The sequence below is a fragment of the Mesoplodon mirus genome, assembly GCF_964341445.2.
Source record: "Mesoplodon mirus genome assembly, chromosome: 11".
In the NCBI taxonomy this organism is placed as follows: Eukaryota; Metazoa; Chordata; class Mammalia; order Artiodactyla; family Ziphiidae; genus Mesoplodon; species Mesoplodon mirus.
The window spans coordinates 64458807-64473536 of record NC_138987.1 but is presented as its reverse complement, the minus strand read 5'-3'; positions in this window follow the sequence as shown (position 1 = coordinate 64473536).

Genomic DNA, 14730 nt, shown 5'->3' with positions numbered 1-14730 from the left:
ACTGGTCAGAGAAAGGATGGTGCAAAGGCTCTGAGGCATTATTCCAACAATTGAAAGATGATCTTAGCAGAGTTTGAACAACAAGGGTGAGAAAGATGTGGCATTGGCTGGAAAGCTAGTCAGGCTTGTAGGACATCAAACACAGAAGAGCAAAGCAAAAACAGATGAAGAGATATCAGTTTGAAAGACGTTACAAGGAGTCAGGATGGTGAGGCAGGTATCTGAGACTAGAGGACTGGCATTGGTAATGGAGCTCACCTTTGTTTTTGATCTGAAAAAACGTATCTTGTTTAAAAACTAAAGCCTCATATTGGGGAGAATTTTTATGCAGAACCACTTTTGTGTAACTTCTATAGTCACATGCTAGTATAAAGAAAGTTACTGAAACAGAAAATTCAAGTTTATGTTGCAGTTGGTTAAGAATCTTTGATTTATTCTTTAAGGTAAAGAAATCTTCTTGCCCAATGCCATTCTGTCTAATATTTACCTCACACCTCAATTTCATGAAGATTGTGTCTATCTTTTCATCACTCTCTCCACATATTTCTTGAGCATAAAATAGGCAACAGATAGAGAAAATTAAATTAATAATAATACAAATTATTAAAGTTATTAATGAAAAGACAACAAAAATGTTTGGAGACTTAAAAAAAAAACCCTTTGTGGAGGTTAGATTTACATACCAAAAATACATTAATTTTAATTGCACAGCTCAATGATTTTTAGTAGATTTATTGAGACTCCCATTAAAAAATATTGTCAGACTGCTATTTTCCCACAGACCTCTGAGGCTCTGTTCATTTTTCTTTAAATTTTTTCTCTCTGTTCTTCAGATAGCATAATTTATATTATTCTTTCTTCAGTGCTCTGATTCTTCTGCCCTCTCAAGTTGTCTTTCAGCCCATCTAGTGAAGTTTGCATTTGTTACTATACTTTTCAATTCTAGAGTCTGTTTTTTCATTTTTATTTGTTTACTGAGATTCTCCCTTTGTTGTATCATCATATTTTCTTTCTTTTTTTTTTTTTTTTTTGGTGGTACGCGGGCCTCTCACTGTTGTGGCCTCTCCCGTTGTGGAGCACAGGCTCCGGATGCACAGGCTCAGCGGCCATGGCTCACGGGCCCAGCCGCTCCATGGCATGTGTGATCTTCCTGGACCGGGGCACGAACCTGTGTCCCCTGCATTGGCAGGTGGACTCTCAACCACTGCACCACCAGGGAAGCCCCCCCCTTGAATATATTTATAGTAGCTTCCTTGAAGTCCTTGTTTGCTAAATCCAACATCTGGACTCAGAGTCAGTTTATATTGACTGCTTTTTTTTTTTTTTCACAATTTCCTGGAGTTTTTTCTTTATGTGGATTTCTTGTAATTTTTTGTTGAAATTTGGATATTTTAATTTGAGTTGGTTATACTGTAGCAAATCTGGGTTATGATTTCTTTTTAATTTGCCTGGTGTTAATCTCTGGAATATATCTCTTCTGTAGTAGTCAGTGATGTCTATGCTCAGATATGTATTTCTTATTTTTATTTTTTTAGCTTAGCATCCTAAGGAGTGTCCTGTGCCTGCATAACTTAATAGTCAGCCAGTGATTTAGGCAGAGGTTGTGCTCAAACATTGTGAGCCTGTAAAGCTTCCACCCTCTGCTGATCTGTCTGTCTGTGGGCTGGGAAGCCTTTCATAATTCAGCCAGGTCTCAAGTATGTCTTGACTTTTACTTTCCACTGGACCCTTTGGTTCCTCGCACATGGATGTAACTTCCTAGTCAAACAGAGATGTGTGGAGAGATTATAAAGCTAATCCTTTTGGGCTTTCTCATTTTCAGAATCTCCGATTTGACTGATTTCACTCTTCACCCCAATACGGACAGAAACTTTAGGCTAATGGAGAGCTACGTATTTTGTCCATCCTTTCCTGTAGTATATTCTACTTTTATTGAAAATTCTGCCAGTCATGTTTTTTTTTTTTTTTTTTGCCTTCTATTCCAAATCAAGTCTGTCCCTCTGGCAGTAACACTGCTGGTTTTCACAGCAAAACCATGAACCTACTGCAACAGTTGAGTTTGGGTGGACTGCAGTAGCCTAGGCAAGAAGGCTGCACAGTCAGCATTTTTCCCACAAAGTTCTAACAGTTTTTTAACTTGTTGATTTCTTTTCATCAATATCCAGAGCCTTGAAATTATTTTGGAGGGCAATTTTGCCGTGTGTATTTGTTTTGGAAAAGAAGATGTACCAACCTCATCATGCACTATCAAGTGGTTGCTTTTTAATAGTCTGCCTCATATGCATACACTTTCTTGAATGGCCTATTTAGTATATCCATAATAATGGGATGAAAGGTAGTATTCTCCTTTGAATTTTTATATAGAGTGCCTTGAATTTATTTGTTTTGTAAACAAAAGTTTTTTTGACCACTGCATGAGTGATTCTAATTTTTAATACTAAGAAAATGACCTATTACTCTTCCAGGAGTACTTATATTTTCCTATTAGTTTAAATTATTTTTCCTACTGTAGCTGAAGTTTTTGACATTATCACTGAGTTAAAAATCTACATGGCCAGTTCAAAGGCTATTCTTCTTCTTGTGATACCACTTTTCTCTTTGTCTGTTTCTGTATTTTTATCCTTCCATTTGAACAACTGGCAATAATGGACTTTTGCTTTGATACATCCCAGGGCTCCAGATAATAATGAATGTAGAAGACACTGGCCATTTTATTACTATCCTACAACTGAATATATATATTTCAGTGGAATCCTCCACTGTGTGAGTCTTGACAGAAAGAAGATTTAGCTCTAATTCTTAAAAACTAAGACATATGCATCAGTCCTGGGCTCTGTTGATCTTCCATTTTCATCTAAGAACTTGAATCTAGAGAAGTGACACAAAGATGCAGGGAGATTTAAAAGTTATTTATTGCAGAGTCTGGTAATGAAGTATTCAGTGTGAAAAATGACAGTGATCACATGATCAAATTGATACAGTGGGACTTTCCTTGTTGCCTAAAGTTTTTGTTTTATGCCCATTTTATGAGTCTGGTTCTTTAAATTCCTAACAATTCTATGAACCAACTAATATCCTTCTAATGAAATATAAGTTAGCCATAGTTTGGATTAATGTGGTAAGTAGTTTTGAGATATTCTGTGTGGAGCCATACTGGAACCTGAGGCAAAGGGAAAACTCAGTAATACTGATAATGTATTTTGTTCACCATGAATCTTTACATTAATTTTCTTTCTTAAAAATTTTTTATTAAGATATTATTAATCTTGTTTATTTGAGTCTTTTGGTGGATCCTTAACACCTGTGCCCACAATAGGTGCTTCATCTCACCCTAGGCCCAGCACTAGTGAGGTCAGCTAAACACCAATAATGCAGGATACAAGAGGCCTAAGGATGTTGTATGAGCATGTCAAAGAATGATCTATAACAAATTTAATGTAGTTGTAGAGCCTTGAAGATTGTTACACACCAAAACATGGAAATACAAAATAGTGACTATCCTTTGGCTTAGTGTATATTATTATGCCAATGCCCATTTCTTATTCTAAATTTATTATTAATTTAATTGTATTAGAAATTAAGACCTATTCTCTGTGTAATATTTTTGTCATTTGAAGGGAATTAATCTATTTTTAGTGGTCCCCAGACAAAATATCACGAAATTATTATATTGCCCCAACTTGTGACAATAGCAAGAAACATCCTAATCTCATAATATTATTGGTAGACTCTTGATTTAAAGGTTAAAAAAAGGTTTGCAGTGTCCTGTTTAATAAACACAGGCTATAGAGTGTCATTAGCATGAATTTAACATTGATTCTTCTTACATTTTAGTCATTTTAGGGACACTGACTCAAATATATTTCAACATGAAAAGAAGTGTTCACAGTGGAATAAGATATGGCCTCACCAGAAGACATATAACAGACTCTCCCAAGAGAACTCAAAGATGAGCAATTTACACACACACACACACACACACACACACAATGCTAATAATTTATTAACTTTCAGTGAGAAATATTATTGTCACGGGGACTGTTACCAATGTAGACTACCAGGCAAATCATAATGAGAAAGTTGTGTGTAATCATGAGTCACACCCCACCCCCACCACCAAGTCCCTCCACACCAGGCCAGAAGACAGGTGGTTGATTACCAATGGGTTGAGAGTACACAAAGTTAAGTTCCCTCTCTCCAGGTTAGTGATTGGATGGGCACAAGCAACATTTAACTGTGATTATTTTTCATTCTGCGTGTGAAAGACTGATAAGCTTCTTATCTGACTCATACCATCTTTATTCATATGAGATAATGTGTTCATTTTGGTCTCAGGCAAGTTTTGCTGGCCAGGACGTATTTAGGTCTCTCTAAATTGACTTTTCCTGGTTTTTGTCATATGTAAGGAGAAACCTTTTAATGTCTTGGGTAAAAGCTACATTGTAACAACTATGATTTGAAAATATAAAGTAAGCAGTAGACTTGTATTATATTTTCAGAAAACAATTTGTAAGATGATTACCTAAAATTATATATTGTGTGCAAAGCTAAGTATAAAAACTTTCTTGTTGGGCTTCCCTGGTGGTGCAGTAGTTGAGAGTCCATCTGGCGATGCAGGGGAAACGGGTTCGTGCCCCAGTCCAGGAAGATCCCACATGCCGCAGAGCAGCCAGGCCCGTGAGCCATGGCCGCTGAGCGATGGCAGCTGGGCCTGCGCGTCCAGAGCCTGTGCTCTGCAACGGGAGAGGCCACAACAGTGAGAGGCCCGCGTACCGCAAACAAAACAAAACAAAAAAATTTTCTTGTTTATCATGTTGTTTATAGTTTTTCAGAAAATAGATCTCCTTTCTAGTTATCAACAGGAAATTATTAGTTTTAAAAAAGGTTTTACATGTGCTGTCATTTCAGGGAAAATCCAATTAGCTTATCACTTTTTCTTTTTTAAGCTCATCACACTGTAAAGCTGGTTTCTTTTATTTTTTTCCCTTAAAGATAAAATTTCACACCAAACCTCAAATTGCTTCCTGTTGCTATTCAATATTTCTAGTATTTCAGAATCATATTCTAAAAACATCAGTGACTTCTGTTTAGATTATCTAGTAGGAAGCTGGATCACATGCATTCTTGAGTCATACTTCTCTCCTTCCTCCTTCCCTCCCTCCCTCCCTTCCTTCCTTCCTTCTCTCTTCCCTCTTTCTTTTTTCTTTCTTTCCTTCTCTCTCCTTTTGTACTCTGCAAGATACCACTGTAACTCAGTAACCTCCTATCTGTACACGACTTTTCTTATGTTTGTGCCATAGGTCCTTGGGCTATTTATTTATGTTGGCTGGAGTGAGTAGGCAAGTGTTATTATACTGCAGTGTATCCTTAAGTATAATATTTTTATTCTTAAAAATGGAATAATTTTTAAACAAATTTGAGTCTAAATGCAATGCATAAAACAATAAAATGGTTTTATTTTATATATTTCTGACTTAAAAAGGAAAACTTGGTATGTTTATCACCTGACAGCTAAAAAACAAGGTGTCAAATTATAGAATCAGGGCTACGGTCAATGATCTCTTCCCTCTTCCTACAGATAAAACACAAATTGTAGTTTCAATTCAGTTATTTAGTTTCATCCTCATTAGGATAGGCTCTGAGTAGAAAGTTTTTGAAAGTAGTGCAACTTTTATATTATTTCAGGGATGTGAAGCTTTTAAAAATAAAAATGGGCTTTCTGGGGGCATCTTGACACAGTATACAATAGAGATGAGCTCTAGTCCCTAACCTGGTGTATAAACTCTTGGGTTAGACTCCTTCTCCAGCCATGTAGTAAGGAATGATAATTAGGACTTGCATAACATTATCTACTTCATAATGAAAACAATAGCTACCATTTATAACATGCCAGGCCATGTGCTTAGTTACTTGTATGTAATACTTAATTTTATTTATTTATTTTTATTTATTTTTTTTTTTGCGGTACACGGGCCTCTCACTGCTGCGGCCTCTCCTGTTGTGGAGCACAGGCTCCGGACGTGCAGGCTCAGCGGCCATGGCTCACGGGCCCAGCTGCTCTGCAGCATGTGGGATCTTCCCAGACCCGGGCATGAACCCGTGTCCCCTGCATCAGCAGGCAGATCCTCAACCACTGCGCCACCAGGGAAGCCCTCTTATTTATTTTATACCTAGTAGTTTGTACCTCTTAATCCCCTATACCTATTTTGCCGCTTCCCTCTTTCCTCTCCCTACTGGTAACCACTAGTTTGTTCTCTTATCTATGGGTCTGTTTCTGTTTTATTCTTTAGTTTCTACATATAAGTGATAATATACAGTATGTGTCTTTCTCTGTCTGACATACTTTGCCAAGAAAAACACCCTTCAGGTACATCCATGTTGTAGCAAATGGCAAAATTTCATTCTTTTTTATGGCTGAGTAATATTCCACTTATAGTGTACAGAAAAGCAACAGATTTCTGTATATTAATACTATATCCTACAACTTTGCTGAATCCATTTATTAGCTCTAATGGCTTTTGGGGTGGAGACTTTAGGATTTTCTATATATAGTACCTTGTCATCTGCAAATGGTCCTATATAAAGGACAGTTTTACTTCTTCCCTTCCAATTTGGATGATTTTATTTCTTTATCTTGTCTGATTGCTGTAGCTAGGATGTCAAATACTATGTTAAATAGAAGTGGCAAGAGTGGGCATCCTTGTCTTGTTCCTTATTTTAGGGGAAAACTTTTAGTTTTCACCATTGCTTATGATGTTAGCTGTGGGTTTGTCATAAATGGTTTTTATTATGTTGAGATGTGTTCCCTCTATACCAATCTTGATGAGAGTTTTTACCAAAAATGGATGTTGAATTTTGTCAAATGCTCTTTATACATCTGTAGGGAATGATCATATAATTTTTATCATTTGTTTTGTTAATGTCATATATCACATTGGTTGATTTACAGATATTGAGCTGTCCTTGTATCCCAGAAATAAATTCCAGTTGATCATGGTGTATGGTCCTTTTTATATATTGTTGAATTTATCAGATACATTGCTCTGTAATTTTATTTTTTGGTAGTGCTTTGTCTGGTTTTGGTATCAAGGTAATGGATGCCTCATACAGTGAATTTTTGGGAGTGTTTTCTCTTCTTCAATTTTCTCAGATAGTTTTAAAAGGATAAGTATTAACTCCTCTTTGTTTGGTAGAATTCCCCTCTAAAGCTTTTCAGTCCTGGACTTCTGATTTTGGGAGTCTTTTGATTACTGATTCAATTTCAGTAGTAGTGATTGGTCTGTTCTAATTATCTATATCTTCTAGATTCAGTTTTGGAAGACTATATGTTTCTAAGAATTTATCCATTTCCTGTAGGTTGTCCAATTCGTTTGCTTATAACTGTTCATAGTATTCTCTTATGATTGTTTGTGTCTCTAATACATAAGTTGTAATTTATTCTCTTTCATTTCTTATTTTATTTGCATCCTTTCTCTTTTTTTCCTAATGATCCTGGCTAATGGCTTATCAGTTTTGTTTATCTTTCAAAAAAAAAACAGCTCTTGATTTCTTGACTTTTTCTATTGTTTTGGGGGCTCCATTTTATTGATTTCCTTTCTGATCTTTATTATTTCATACCTTCTGCTGACTTTGGGCTTTGTTTGTTCTTTTTCCTTTAGATGGTAGGTTAGGTTGTTTTTTGAGATTTTTCTTGTTTCTTGTGATAGGCCTGTACTGTTATGAACTTTCCCCTTAGATCTGCCTTTTCTTTGTCCCATAAGTTTTGGAAAGTTGTGTTTTCTGTTTGCTTGGTTTTTTGCTTGTCAAGATATTTTCTGATTTCCTCTTTGATTTCTTAATTGACCCTTTTTTTTGTAGCATGTTGTTTAATCTCCACATTTTTTTGTTTTTCCTGTTTTTCTTTTTGTAATTGATTTCTATTTTCATATCATTGTGATAGGAATGGATGTTTGATATAATCTCTGTTCTCTTAAATTTGTTGAGACTTATTTGTAGCCTAACATGTGATCTGTCCTGGAGAATTTTCCATGTACACTTGCAAAGAATGTGTACTCTGCAGTTTTTGGATGGAATGTCCTGTAGATACCCATTAATTCCAACTGGTCTAATGTGTTATATAAGGTTACTGTTTCCTCATTGACTTTCTGTTTGGATGATCTGTCCATTGATGTAAGTGGAGTGTTAAAGCCTCCTATTATTATTGTATTGTTGTCAACTTCTCCCTTTATATCTGTTAATATTTGCTTTATATATTTAGATTCTCCTATCTTATGTGCATATATGTCTATAAACATTATATTTTCTTGTATTGATCCTTTTATCATTATAATGCCCTTCTTTGTCCTTTATTATAAACTTTGTTTTAATGTCTACTTTGTCTGATATGAGTGTTGCTATCCCAGCTTTCTTTTCATTTCCATTTGCATGGAGTATCTTTTTTCATCCCTTACTTTCAGTCTGTGTGTGTCTTTAGCTTCAAAGTAAGTCTCTTGTAGGCAGCATATACATGGGCCTTGTTTTCTTTATCCAATGGGCCACCCTATGTCTTTTTCTTTTTTTTTTGGCGGTATGTGGGCCTCTTACTGTTGTGGCCTCTCCCATTGCGAAGCACAGGCTCCAGATGCGCAGGCTTAGTGGCCATGGCTCATGGGCCCAGCTGCTCCATGGCATGTGGGATCTTTCCAGACCGGGGCATGAACCTGTGTCCCCTGCATCGGCAGGCGGGCTCTCAACCACTGCGCCACCAGGGAAGCCCCTAGCCACCCTATGTCTTTTGACTGGAGTATTTAGTCCATTTATATTGAAAGTGATTATTGAGAGGTATTTATTGCCATTTTTAAAATTTTTTCTTTTTTTTTAATAGTCCTCTGTTCTTTTCTTCTTCATAGATGCACAATGCTATATATAGTCTCTTTCCTTGTGGGTTGATTATTTTATTTAGTATTATGCTTGTGTTCCTTTCTCTCTAGTTTTTCTTTATCTATTATAGATTTTTGATTTGTGGTTACCATGGAGTTCATATATGTTGACCTATAGCTATATCTACTTGTTTCAAACTGATAGTCACTTAAGTTCAAACACATTCTAAAAGTTCTACATGTAGTTTCTCCCCTCCCCCATGTTTTGTGTTTTTGATATCATATTTTACATCTTTGTCTATCCCTTAACTGTTTATTGTAGTTATAGTTGATTTTACAATTTTTATCTTTCAACCTTTATACTAGCTTATAGCTTATTTAAGTGGTTGGACACAGCCTTTATTGTATATTTGCCTAATATGTGACTTGAACCCCTCACTCCTCAGGGAGGATCTCTGAGCCCATGATATTCCCCTTCTCTTCTGGGTCCTCTGCCAGGGGTGCAGGTCCCAACCAGATCACTTCTCCTTTTCTACCAAACTCTATGATCTTTCTTTACAGTCTTGGCTGTATAGGAGCCTTTCTGCAGTCTCCAGGTTGTTTTCAGTGAGAACTGCTCCACACATAGTTGTTTTTTTTGTTTGTTTTTTTGTTTTTTTTCGGTACGCAGGCCTCTCACTGTTATGGCCTCTCCCATCGCAGAGCGCAGGCTCCGGACACGCAGGCTCAGCGGCCATGGCTCACGGGCCCAGCTGCTCCGCGGCATGTGGGATCTTCCTGGACTGGGGCACGAACCTGTGTCCCCTGCATCGGCAGGCAGACTCTCAACCACTGCGCCACCAGGGAAGCCCTTAGCTAAACTTTTTGATTGCCTTTTTCTAGACTGTTGCCTAGCTCAGAGGAGTTACTCAATAAATTATTATTGAAATAATGAATAAAACATTTCACAACTGGACCAGATCCTTGTCTGTTTTTTAATTTAGTATTTTGAACATCCCTAAACCTCAGTTTTTTCAGATTGCTCAATAAGAATAAGTTAGCCAGTTTGTCTAATCCCTTTTGGATTCTTGAATTCAGTCCCTGGGTCAGTCTGTGTTCATCTTTTCTATTATTGTAAAAAATTCCTTGGATCCCATGTCTCTCTATTTTCTAGGCCAGCCTTATAAACTCTGAGAAGACAAGACAAGTTTTGTGGTGTTTGTTTTTCTTCACTTTAAATTTTTTTCTAAGTCAAATTCATATTTTCTTTTGTGCCTCAAATTTTTTTAATTAATTTTTATTGGAGTATAGTTGATTTACAGTGTTGTGTTAGTTTCTGCTCTACAGCAAAGTGAATCAGTTTTATATATCTATATCTATATCTATATCTATATATATATCTATATCTATATCTATATCTATATCTATATATATATATATATATATATATCCACTCTTTTTTAGATTCTGTCCCCATATAGGTCATTACAGAGTATTGAGTAGAGCTCCCTATGCTATACAGTAGGTTTTTATTAGTTATCTGTTTTATATATAGTAATGTGTATATGTCAATCCCAGTCTCCCAATTTATCCCTCCCCTACCTTTCCCCTTTGGTAACCATAAGTTTGTTTTCTACATCTGTGACTCTATTTCTGTTTTGTAAATAGGTTCATTTGTACCATTTTTTTTAGATTCCACATATAAGCAATATCATATGATATTTGTCTTTCTTTGTCTGACTTACTTCATTCAGCATGACAATCTCTGGGTCCATCCATGTTGCCGCAAATGGCATTATTTCATTCTTTTTTATGGCTGAGTAATATTCCATTGTATATATGTACCACATCTTCTTTATCCATTCCTATGTCAGTGAACATTTAGGTTGCTTCCATGTCCTGGCTATTGTCAGTTGTGTGGTGATGAACATTGGGGTGCATGTATCTTTTAAAACTATGGTTTTCTCCAGATATATGCCTAGGAGTGGGATTGCTGGATCATATGGTAGCTCTACTTTTTAGTTTTTTAAGGAACCTCCATACTGTCCTCCGTAGTGACTGCACCAATTTACATTTCCACCAACAGGGTAGGAGGTTTCCTTTTTCTCCATACCCTCTTCAGCATGTATTGTTTGTAGATTTTTTGATGATGGCCATTCTGACTGGTGTGAGGTGATACCTCATTGTACTTTTGATTTGCATTTCTCTAATAATTAGTGATGTTGAGCATCTTTTCATGTGGCTCTTGGCTTTTTTGGAGAAATATCTGTTTAGATCTGCTCATTTTTGATTGGGTTATTTGTTTTTTTGATATTGAGCTGCATGAGCTGTGTGTATATTTGATTTGAATATGAAGTAGAGAAAATAATCGTAACTACCCTTTATGATTATATTCTAAGTGCCATTCCATAGAAGGACAACAACATTATTAGGTAGATACTATTAATTCAGCCATTGATCTAATACATATATATTGATTACTTACTATGTGGTGGGTTCTGGGTATATGTTGTCAAACAAAGCACAGTACCTGAAAACGGGAGCATTTTTTTTTCTGGTAGTGGTTGCAGAGAAATAAATGAGTAGTTGTATAGCAGTGTGGCACATTTTGTGATAAAACATAAACCCAGGGCTATGTTGAAACACACAGGAGGAAAAGTTACTGATTCTTATAACTCCATTTTACAGATAAGTAACACCCAGTGAAGTTAAATACCATGTTGAATGTATTAATTCTAAAAGGTGGCAAAGCCAGAATTTAAATCTTACTTTGTCTGATTCCATAAATTAATTACTTAATAATGCTATCATTATTGCCTTCCCATATGTATTGAGTACCTGTTTCAGATACTAAGTTTTACATACGTTGTCTTATTTAAATGTCAAAAAACACACTTTGAAATAGGTAGGGTTATAGTTTTTATCAACTTTTATACTAGGGTACTTACCTTTATGGAAGATACATAAATGCCCAAAGTGATAAAATGCAGAGATGACTGGAACCCAGATTTTTCTGTCTTCAAAATACATGGTTTTAAAAATTTGCTATTAAAACAGAATATTTCATAATACTTACTATTTTCTCAAGCTCAGTTAAAATATTAGTTCACTATATCTTGAAATTCAGGGACTTTTTGTTCAGAAGCATTACAGCAAAGTGTGTGAGCACCATTGGATTTATATTCAACAGATGTATATATTCTGTAGTTACATATTTATTGATGCCCATATTTATTTTATATATATGCATTAATTGGTATTTTGTTCTCATTCTCCTACTTAATTTTGGAATTCCTTAGTGGTTGGATCATGTTACTCTAGCTCATTTTTCTCTCCTTTGTATTTCTCAATACAGTGTTTTATACTCAGCAGGTGTTCTGGAACATTTGTGGGAAAAATAAATACCTTAGTGTGTGTGTGCATGCACATGCACACATGCACCCGCGTCCACGTATCATACTATATTCAAGGATTGAATCTGTCTGTGAAAATGGGTATAATTTAGGCAAGGGATTCTGGCTGTATGTTAATTCACTTGTCTATTTTTAGGGAATTTTACTTGAAAAGATTTGTAGAGAGGTCTGTGTGTTTTACGCTTCATCCATATTTTCCACCACATGTATGACTGGGCATCCATGTAGGCTCAGCCTTGGTCTCTTTGGGGTCAGTATGAGGAGATACTAACTTAATGCAGAAGGAGATGAAAAGAGTTTTGTTTCTGAGGAATTGGTAACCATAGTATATGTTTATTATCTGGGGCATAGTGTGTTGCTCATGTAAAAGGACATTGAGACTGAGTATCTCTGAACCAGTGGTCTTATTTGCCATCTTTCCTCAGAAGAGAGTGGCTACATTTTTATTCTCAATGTGAGAAAGAAACCTTAGGGAGAGGAAAAAGCTGTGCTGTAATAGCAATGAAGAAGTAGTTGCTCTACATGACATTTTATTTCTGGATGGTTAAAAAGATCAATGTACTTGCCTTCAGCTCATGAATTAATATCCTAAGCTATCAAGGAATGAGACATTGTGCACAGCAACTTGTTCTTCATTGCTAACTTCTTGTCATAAGTAAAGTAATAATAAGGTGGCTTCAGAATAGAGATCATCCCAGGGATATAGCATTACTGTATCTTACAAATCACTAATAACTGTAATGCATGGACTTGACTTACATTTTCTGTATAAATGAGATAATTTCTATTAGGCATATGAAAAGCAGAGGCTCTGAGTAATTCAGCCTTTAAGAGATGTGTTTTTATTATTTCAGAGGTCATCATAGTTCCATCTGGTTCAGTGAAGACTGGGCTGGGGTTCTTGAATGTGAATTTCACTATTACCTTATTATGGTAAACAATTAGTTTGTGATTCTGATGAATCATTTGTAAAATCTCAATAGTAATATCTTTAAAAACAACAAAATTATGTATTGACGACAAATCCATTAATTTATATATTTATTCACAAATATTCATTAAATGTTTATTAAATGTTTTATTATTAACTGTTAAAATGTGCTGGTCATTATATATGTAAATTTAATTTTACATGATTTTAGAGGTTAGTAGGTATTGTGGCAATAAACATATTTCTATGTGATAAATGCAGTGAGAAAATACAAGTCACAAGTTGGAGAAAACAGAGAGTTTTGGTTTCACAAAAGTAAAACCAGATCCATAGAACATAGGATGGCCAAGATAAAGGTCCATGATTTGTAACTAAATACCATCTTGGAATTGTAAAGTTTGTGGGACCTCATAAACAGGATGGTACTCTAGGCATATGAATTTGTCTAAAATCCTTTCTGAGACCACAGTGATACAATGATTTAAAATGAAAGGCTACTGAAAATTTCAATAACTCTGTTGAAGAATAAACCATAAGAGGGGTTGAAGGAAGCAGGTGGAGCAGTAACAGTCTTGAATATGGTATGAAGGTGCCTCAGAGAAGGAATAATTATTCTGCACTTTACAGAATAATATATCTGAATAGTTTCCCAATGGTAAGATACTTTCTTATTATTGTCTCCTTAAATTTTCACAGTAGTTTTGTAAGGTGAGGAAAATTGTTCCATTTTAAATGTGTGAAATCTGAGGATCTGAGATTTAAAGCCATCTAAATTAGTGAGGAGAAAGTTCAAAGATGAGTGGAAATCATCTGTCACTTATTTAACTTTTCCTTTATTCAAAAAAATGTTTCTTGAGCACTTACAACATCACAGACGCTGTTCTACACAGTGGAGATATTATGGTGAGTAAGATACATACTTTTTCTCCTCTCATTGGGTTTATAATTTTCTGACTTTAACTTAAATATTTATTACAAAGTGGAAATAAAGAAGAGAGAGGAGAAATGATCAAGATAAATTGATAAGTGTAAACATTTACAGTATAAACATTTATAGTATAAAATCCACACAGGTTTATATCACTACATCCCAACCGATAGCCTTATAGAACGATTATATTGGAAATTAAGAAAACACTGTGTCTAACACATAATAGATTTTCACCACATCCCATTTAGGTTAAAGACATTATGGACATATATTTGCAAGACCAAATTTGTTTGTACATGATATCACCCTATTTGGTTATTGTTAGCCTCATTTGCATTTATAGATTAGATTAAACTCAGTAACTAAAAGAGGAGATCTATGTAATTTTAGATGACATTATTTGGATTTGTTGACTATATTTGTGATCTTCAATTTCTTTCCTTCAATTTTCTCTTGGACCTTTTGTTCAGTCAGATATTTGCTCCCATCATTCCACTGAACCTATTCTTAAGAAGTTTATCAGTGATCTTGTTGTGACTTAAGGAAAGTCATTCCACACTCCTCATCTTAACCTGTCATTAAGCTTTTGATACGGTTAGTGGTGCAGTCCTCCTTAAG